The following is an 8,653-nucleotide window of genomic DNA, read 5'->3' on the forward strand; positions in this document are numbered from 1 at the left end:
ACACAAACACGTAACAAAAACAATTCCACACAAAGACATGGGGGGAACAGAGGGGAATATATATGTAGTGTGATTAGGGAATGTAAACCAGGTGTGCGGGGAAACGCGACAAAACACATGGAACAATGAAAAGTGGAGCGGCGATGGCTAGAAGGCCGGTGACGTCGACCGCCGAACGAACAGGAGAGGAGCCGACTTCGGCGGAAGTCGTGACCCTCCTGACAAATGTATGACCATATTAGAGACACATATTTCCCAATGATTAAACAGATCCACAAAGAATTTGAAAACAAACCAGATTTGATCAACTCCCATATCTACTGGGTGAAATACCACAGTGTGCATCACAGCAGCAAGATGTGTGACCTGTTGCCCACAAGAAAAGGGCAACCAGTGGAAGAACAAACACCATTGTAAATACAACCCATATTTATTGTGTATTTATTTTCCCTTTTGTACTTTAACCATTTGCACATTGTTACAAACACTGTATATATACATAATATGTAATGTTCTTTATTCTTTTGGAACTTCTGTGAGTGTAAATGTTTACTGTTCATTTTTATTGTTTATTTCACTTTGTATATTATCTACCTCACTTGCTTTGGCAATGTTAATATATGTTTCCCATGCCTATAAAGCCCCTTGAGTTGAATTGAGTGAGATAGAGAGAGACAGAGACAAGGAGACATATAGGGAGAGACAGAAAAAGAGGACAGAGACCAGGGGTAATCTCTGAGGGGTATCACTTCTCATGCTGAGCTGTACTTTCTGTCCCTTTCCCCTCTCTTTTTTCTCTCCTCTCCTATCCTCCTCATCTCCTCTCCCTCCTCCCCTCCCTATCATCCTCCTCCCTATGCTCCTCCTCTCCTCTCCTATCCTCCTCATCTCCTCCTCTATCCTCCTCCTCTCTTATCCTCCTCATTCCTCTTCCTATCCTCTCCTCCTATCCTCATCTCCTCCTCTCCTATCCTCCTCTCCTCCCTATCCTCCTCTCCATCCTCCTCCTCTCCTCCCTATCCTCCTCATCTCCTCCTATCCTCCTATCGTCTCCTCTCCTCTCCTCCTTATCCCCTCTCCTCCCATCTCCTCTCCTCTTCTCCCTTATCCACCTCGCCTCTCCTCCCCATCCTTCTCTCATCCCATCTCCTCTCCTCTCCTCCATCTCTCTCCCTCTCCTCCCTTATCTCACCTCGCCTCTCCCCATCCTTCTCTCATCCATCCTCTCATCTCCTCTCCTCCCTTATCTCCTCTCCTCCCATCTCCTCTCCTCTCTCTTATCACCTCGCTCTCCTCCTCTCTCTCATCCCATCTCCTCTCATTCCTCCTCCTTCCTCTCTCTCATCTCCTTCCTCTCCTCCTTATACCTCGCCTCTCCCCGCCTTCTCATCCCATCTCCTCTCATCTCCTCTCCTCTTATCCTTCTCTCCTCTCCCTGTTGGTGTTTCAGTGGGAAAAGATGACAATCAGACACTAAATCCACATTGATATTTTTATCACTGGATTAAACAAGTGGAACAGAACAGTGAGGCTGGCTGGGAGCAGCAGCAGGCAGAGACGCTCCACTCATGCACTCGGAATCCTAAGCAACTACCCCCTCTCTCTCTCCCCCTCTACACACCCCCCTAGTCTTCCCTCCACTCAGCACAGCGTAATACCTCCAGTCCCTCTGCCGTTACCACAGCAACAGCCTTGGAATCCTCCATCTGCATCAGGCGTTCCTCCCACCCTCCTTAAAGGCTGGCCGCAACTGCCAATCATCTTACACACTGCTGTCCACCCACCTGCCCAGCTATCGCTCTACACAATTCTCTGTTAAAACAATGTTGGGGCACACACACATGCATGGAAACGCATGCTATCACGTATGCAGGTACACACAGTCACACATGCACTCACACAGCGGCACGCACACAGTCACACAGCCACACACACAAACAAACACGTCTTGGTTACTTGAGTCTCTCGCTCTTGTTTATTGATTATATTTGTTATATTTGGCATCAGCGGAAGGTGATTCTTATCTTCTTCATCTAATTAGAAATGAGAGGCTTAGATGGATAACTCTGATTAAAAAGGACTTCCGGCCTCCCGGGTGGCGCAGTGGTCTAGGGCACTGCATCGCAGCGTTAGCTGCGCCACCAGAGACTCTGGGTTCGCGCCCAGGCTCTGTCGCAGCGCCCTCAGTACAGCCTCAATTCATCAGGGCATGGACTCTACAAGGTGTTGAAAGCATTCCACAGGGATGCTGGCCCATGTTGACTCCAATGCTTCCCACAGTTGTGTCAAGTTGGCTGGATGTCCTTTGGGTGATGGACCATTATTGATACACACGGGAAACTGTTGAGTGTGAAAAACCCAGCAGCGTTGCAGTTCTTGAGACAACCCGGTGCTCCTGGCACCTACTACCATACCCCGTTCAAAGGCACATACATATTTTGTCTTGCCAATTTACCCGCTGAATGACACACATACACAATCCATGTCTCAATTGTCTCAAGGCTTAAAAATCCTTCCTCAACCTGTCTCCCCCCCTTCATCTACACCAGGTATTACCAAACTGGTGTGCGCCATGCCGTCGGCGGTACGCCAAATAAAATAAAAAATTCCACATTTTTAAACAGTCCATTTATATTTTCCAACGGGACTATATAAASTCAGCAACAAAAAAAAACATCCTCTCACTGTCAACTGCGTTTATTTTCTGCTAACTTAACATGTGTAAATATTTGTATGAACATAACAAGATTCAACAACTGAGACATAAACTGAACAAGTTCCACAGACATGTGACTAACAGAAATTGAATAATGTGYCCCTGAACAAAGGGGGGGTCAACATCAAAAGTAACAGTCAGTATCTGGTGTGGCCACCAGCTGCATTAAGTACTGCAGTGCATCTCCTCCTCATGAACTGCACCAGATTTGCCAGTTCTTGCTGTGAGATGTTACCCCACTCTTCCACCAAGGCCCCTGCAAGTTCCCGTACATTTCTGGGGGGAATGGCACTAGCCCTCACCCTCCGATCCAACAGGTCCCAGACGCACAGAATGAGCAGTATGGCTGGTGGCATTGTCATGTTGGAGGGTCATGTCAGGATGAGCCTGCAGGAAGGGTACCACATGAGGGAGGAGGAGTCTTCCCTGTAATGCACAGTGTTGAGATTGCCTGCAATGACAACAAGCTCAGTCCGATGATGCTGTGACACACCACCCCAGACCATGACGGACCCTCCACCTCCAAATCGATCCCGCTCCAGAGTACAGGCCTCGGTGTAACGCTCATTCCTACGACGATAAACTCAAACATCGACCATCCCCCCTGATGAGACAAAACCGCGACTCGTCAATGAAGAGCACTTTTTCCCAGTCTTGTCTAGTCCAGCGACGGTGGGTTTGTGCCCATAGGCGACGTTGTTGCTAGTGATGTCTGGTGAGGACCTGCCTTACAACAGGCCTACAAGCCCTCAGTCCAGCCTCTCTCAGCCTATTGTGGACAGTCTGAGCACTGATGGAGGAATTGTGCGTTCCTGGTGTAACTCTGGCAGTTGTTGCCATCCTGTACCTGTCCCGCAGGTGTGATGTTCGGATGCACTGATCCTGTGCAGGTGTTGCTACACGTGATCTGCCACTTCAAACATACCCCTTCAAACATTCGACCTCCAGCGCACTCTCAAATTGTGTTTTTTCCCATCATTGTAAGCCTGCCACACACACACTATACAATAAATGTATTAAACATAAGAATGTGTCACGCCCTGATCTGTTTCACCTGTCCTTGTGCTTGTCTCCACCAGAGTGTGCAAACCTGCCATCAAGGCAAATGGTGGCTGTTTGAAGAATCTCAAATATAAAATATATTTTGATTTGTTTAACACTTTTTTGGTTACTACATAATTCCATATGTGTTCTTTCATAGTTTTGATGTCTTCACTATTATTCTACAATGTAGAAAATATTTWAAAAAATTAAGAAAAACCCTTGAATGAGTAGGTGTTCTAAAACTTTTGACCAGTACTGTATATTCTGTTCTCAAACGTGAAACTGGAAGGAGGGTCCCTCAACAAGGTCTTACTTAGGGCTCTAAAAAGCTTGGTATAATGTAGGTCACCGTGGCCAGTTCATATAGATCCATGATTCTCAAAATGTTTAATGTACCACCAAGTTCATTTTGCTCTGCMTGGAGTACCCCTGAACTAGTGATAGAGGATATAGGATGATGATATAGGATGAGAGGATGTAGTTACCTGACGTGTCCCACAGACTGAGCTCCACGCGCTGCTCCTCCTCTAGTTCCAGACACGCTGTGTAGTTCTCAAACACTGTGGGCACATAAGTCTGAGGAGAGGAATGACATAGCAGTCTGTTAATATCCTCCCTGCTACAAGTGATGGACATTATTTTCAGAATTCAGATCTACATTAAAATGAAATACAGTCATCTAATACGAAAATAGTAAACATTTGAGTGTAAACGAATTAGTAGGCTAGCCCAATAAAAATGAATGGAAAAAATGGTGCATGATCATATCTGCCTTTTTCAATGTGGTGATGAAACCCATTTCAATGTGGTGATGAAACCCATTTCAATGTGGTGATGAAACCCATTTCAATATGGTGATGAAACCCATTTCAATGTGGTGATGAAACCCATTTCAATATGGTGATGAAACCCATTTCAATGTGGTGATGAAACCCATTTCAATGTGGTGATGAAACCCATTTCAATGTGGTGATGAAACCCATTTCAAAGTGGCGATGAACCCCATTTCAAAGTGGCGATGAACCCCATTTCAAAGTGGCGATGAACCCCATTTCAAAGTTTGGCGATGAACCCCATTTCAAAGTGGCGATGAACCCCATTTCAAAGTGGCGATGAACCCCATTTCAAAGTGGCGATGAACCCCATTTCAAAGTGGGATGAAACCCCATTTCAATTGGTGATGAAACCCATTTCAAAGTGGTGATGAACCCCATTTCAAAGTGGTGATGAAACCCATTTCAATGTGGTGATGATCAGAAGCCTACAGTAGAACATGTGATATAATCCAATGTGAAAACTGTGAATTATTGGACATGCGCATCATGTAGTAGATACAGGCATCCTGGCCCGAAGCGGATGATGCTCTATCAGAAATTAATCCATCATCAATTTATTCCCAATTTTTAAAAGAGCCGTTTATGAGGCTGATCAAATCCTCAGAAACATGTGCTCAATCAATATGGAAGCTTTGCAGAACATGTATAATGTGTATCTTAAACTGATAGTATTGCAACAGGAGAACAAATATTCACATACCTCTGGATAACAATCCTTCGCGAGGACTTGCAACATCGCAGTTTTTCCGCATTGAACATCTCCAACAAGAACCAGTTTACATCTCACCACCAACGGCTGTGGATTTCTCCTTTCCTTCATATTTGTAACAGTCAAGAACACAAGTCTTTATTAAAGAAAAAGGGTAAAAACGCGAAATCCAAAAGAAAAGCGTCCTTGTTAGCGGTAGAGCACCGTAGCCTATTCTGAAGTGTGGTCTAGTCCTAGAAGGATGCTTGCATTTGATGTAATGAGAGTCAACACAGCGGCTCTTTATAGCGCGCGCCAACAGCCAATGGGCGCGCGGTTTTCCTGACTTTCTTTCACAGCCCCAGAGTTCTCTTGTCCCTGGCCGCTGAAATTAAATGGGTTATTTTGCCTTATGCCAGGTAGTTAAAGAAATACAATTTTAAACCGAAATAATCCACATAAAAGTATTATTACTTGGTTTATGTACAAGACAGTTTTTCTCTAGGGCTTAAAGTCAAGATGGCAATACATGTGCTGGAGAGATCCAAGTCCAACACAAATCTGAAAGAAAAAACACAAACTTTGTAACCATAAACCTCACTATTTCCAATGGCAGTTGTTTTAGCCTACATGTTCATTTGCATTTCATTACACTCAAATAATATATGCAGGCTACAGTATTAGTATGTTGGTCGCTCATTAAATCAAGTTGGTATAATATTCCTCAGGACATTCAGTATGGTCTGGTCTGTTGCTCTAGATCTAGGCTTTAAGGTCACCAATTAAATCATTAGATTGACTTAACTCTGCAAGATCCATAGATCAAAGAACTCTTAGAAAAAAAGGTGCTATCTAGAACCTTAAAAGGGATGTCCTAATAGGAGAACCCTTTGAATAACCCCTTTTAGTTCCAGGTAGAACTCTTTTGGGTTCCATGAAGAACCCTTTCCACAGAGGGTTCTAGTTGGAACCCAGAAGGGTTCTACCTGAAACAAAAAAGGGTTCTCCTATGGGGACAGCCAAAGAACCCATTTGGAACCCTTTTTTCTATGCATCAGGGCTGAAGACAATAGTCAACAGACGATTTCCACTGTTAGATAATTAGTCTGCTTTCATCAGACCCACAGGCTCAAATCACTGGAAAGAGTTGTGGGATGGACTAAATCTAATTTGTCTGCAGAAATAATGACAGTGATTAAGTTTTCAAAGTAATCTAAACCATCACTTCCCAACCCTCTTCTCGGGGACCACCAGACATTTCACATAATTTTGTTGTAGTCCGGAACTGGCACAACTGATTCCATTAGTCAAGGGCTTGGTGATAGTTGCCTAATGGAATCAGGTATGCCAGTTTAGGGCTGGTGGTTCCAGAGGAGACGGTTGGGAATTAATGAACCATCATCATCTTTTTATAGATTTTTTTTCAACGAGTAGTTTGAGCTCCAATCCTTGATTTGTCATCCATCTATTTAACTTTAATAGTCAACTTCACAAAATAAAGAGCTGATAAGAGAAACCAATGTTAGGTTCGTCATGAGGATCTGTTGACTCTTCCCAATAGATTCCATTTGCATTGACTCTTTGTGATTTGCATGGAAGCCCTGTGATCCAGGAGTTTGTGTATCATGGGGTTGTGATCTTAGTATTGTTTGTCTATCTGACAGCAAATGAAGTGGAATTTCACAAGTCGGATCTAATTGAGCTCAACACCTAAAAACCTCCTGGCTTTATCCCAATAACTCATACCCATGGGGAACCGTTGAATCTTTCAAATCCATTGATGAAAAAAATACTTATTTAGTTTTTTTGCACCTAGCAATTGACTATAATCGCTAACTAATTACATTTTAACCCATATCTGTATTCAGGATGCTGGTTAATTGGTACACAGAGGCGTGTCCTGTGCTGTTTGACTAGCTAGATAGTTGAGATAGTGAGCTAGTGAGAGAAGCTATAGGAGCTTTGACCCATGTCTGAATCCAGGATGCTGGTATTGTAGTCCGTGCTGTTTGAGCCAATCAGCAGATGTTAATTCTTTGAGATTGTATTCCATGCTATTTGAGCCAATCAGCAGATGTTAATTCTTTGAGATTGTATCCATGCTATTTGAGCCAATCAGCAGATGTAAATTCTTTGAGATTGTATTCCATGCTATTTGACCAATCAGCAGATGTTAAATCTTTGAGATTGTATTCCATGCTATTTGAGCCAATCAGCAGATGTAAATTCTTTGAGATTGTATTCCATGCTATTTGAGCCAATCAGCAGATGTAATTCTTTGAGATTGTATTCCATGCTATTTGAGCCAATCAGCAGATGTAAATTCTTTGAGATTGTATTCCATGCTATTTGAGCCAATCAGCAAGATGTTAATTCTTTGAGATTGTATTCCATGCTATTTGAGTGTGATGAGCATAATAAAATACAACTCTAGAGATTGTGGGATAATGAATGTCTATAGGAGGGGCCAAGACAGAGGTGTATTTCATGCTATTTGTTTGGTTGAGCAGAGAAAGTTCGGGGGAGCCAAGACCACTTGTAGGGGACCAGATGCTGCCAGGGGTCGAGTCAGAACTCAAAAGTATCACCTAATCATTCCAGAGACAGACGTTACATTTCACACCATAAGGTTATCCACTTAAGACAACTTGCTGTAAATCAAAATACAAAAGTCAATTAATATAAATAACCCTCCTCCCTAGTGACTGGAAACTGGGTTCAAATCCGTCTCCAGCCTGTCTCTGCTACAAGACTGTATTGTGTTAGCCGTGAAGCTAAAACCTATGTATTACATTACCTTGGGGAGTTATCACAAGCCATTAGCCAGGTCTCAGGCAATGTTACTCATCGTATGAGTGTGGTTCACCGAACCCCTCTGTCACACCTAGCCAATTTACGGATCTGTCAACAATTCATTCCCCTCCTGGTTTTATGGCTCTGTTGGGCCAAGCCAATCTGCCTTTGTTCGTATGAGTCACACAGTATTCATCTCCTACTGACATCAGTCAGATTTTACAAGCCCAATCATCTTGTTTCCATCACACTGGCTCTGATGTAGATTACAGTTGGCATGTCTGTCTGGGGTGCTGCGACACACGTGATATCTGTCTGGGGTGCTGCGACACAGTGATATCTGTCTGGGGTGCTGCGACACAGTGATATCTGTCTGGGGTGTGCGACACAGTGATATCTGTATGGGGCTGCTAAACAGTGATATCTGTCTGGGGTGCTGAGACACAGTGATATCTGTCTGGGGTGCTGCGACACAGTGATATCTGTCTGGGGTGCTGCTAAACAGTGATGTCTGTCTGGGGTGCTGAGACACAGTGATATCTGTCTGGGTGCTGCGACACAGTGATATCTGTCTGG

At 43.8% G+C, this 8,653-nt stretch overlaps 1 pseudogene; it reads right to left on the bottom strand.

Moving 5' to 3' along the window:
* The window catches only part of LOC111966139 (rho-related GTP-binding protein Rho6-like), a 36,817-nt pseudogene extending 31,274 nt beyond the window's left edge, over nt 1-5,543 (bottom strand).
* Nucleotides 5,544-8,653: the final 3,110 nt, after the last annotated feature.

Source organism: Salvelinus sp. IW2-2015, linkage group LG7 (assembly GCF_002910315.2).
Source record: "Salvelinus sp. IW2-2015 linkage group LG7, ASM291031v2, whole genome shotgun sequence".
NCBI lineage: Eukaryota > Metazoa > Chordata > Actinopteri > Salmoniformes > Salmonidae > Salvelinus > Salvelinus sp. IW2-2015.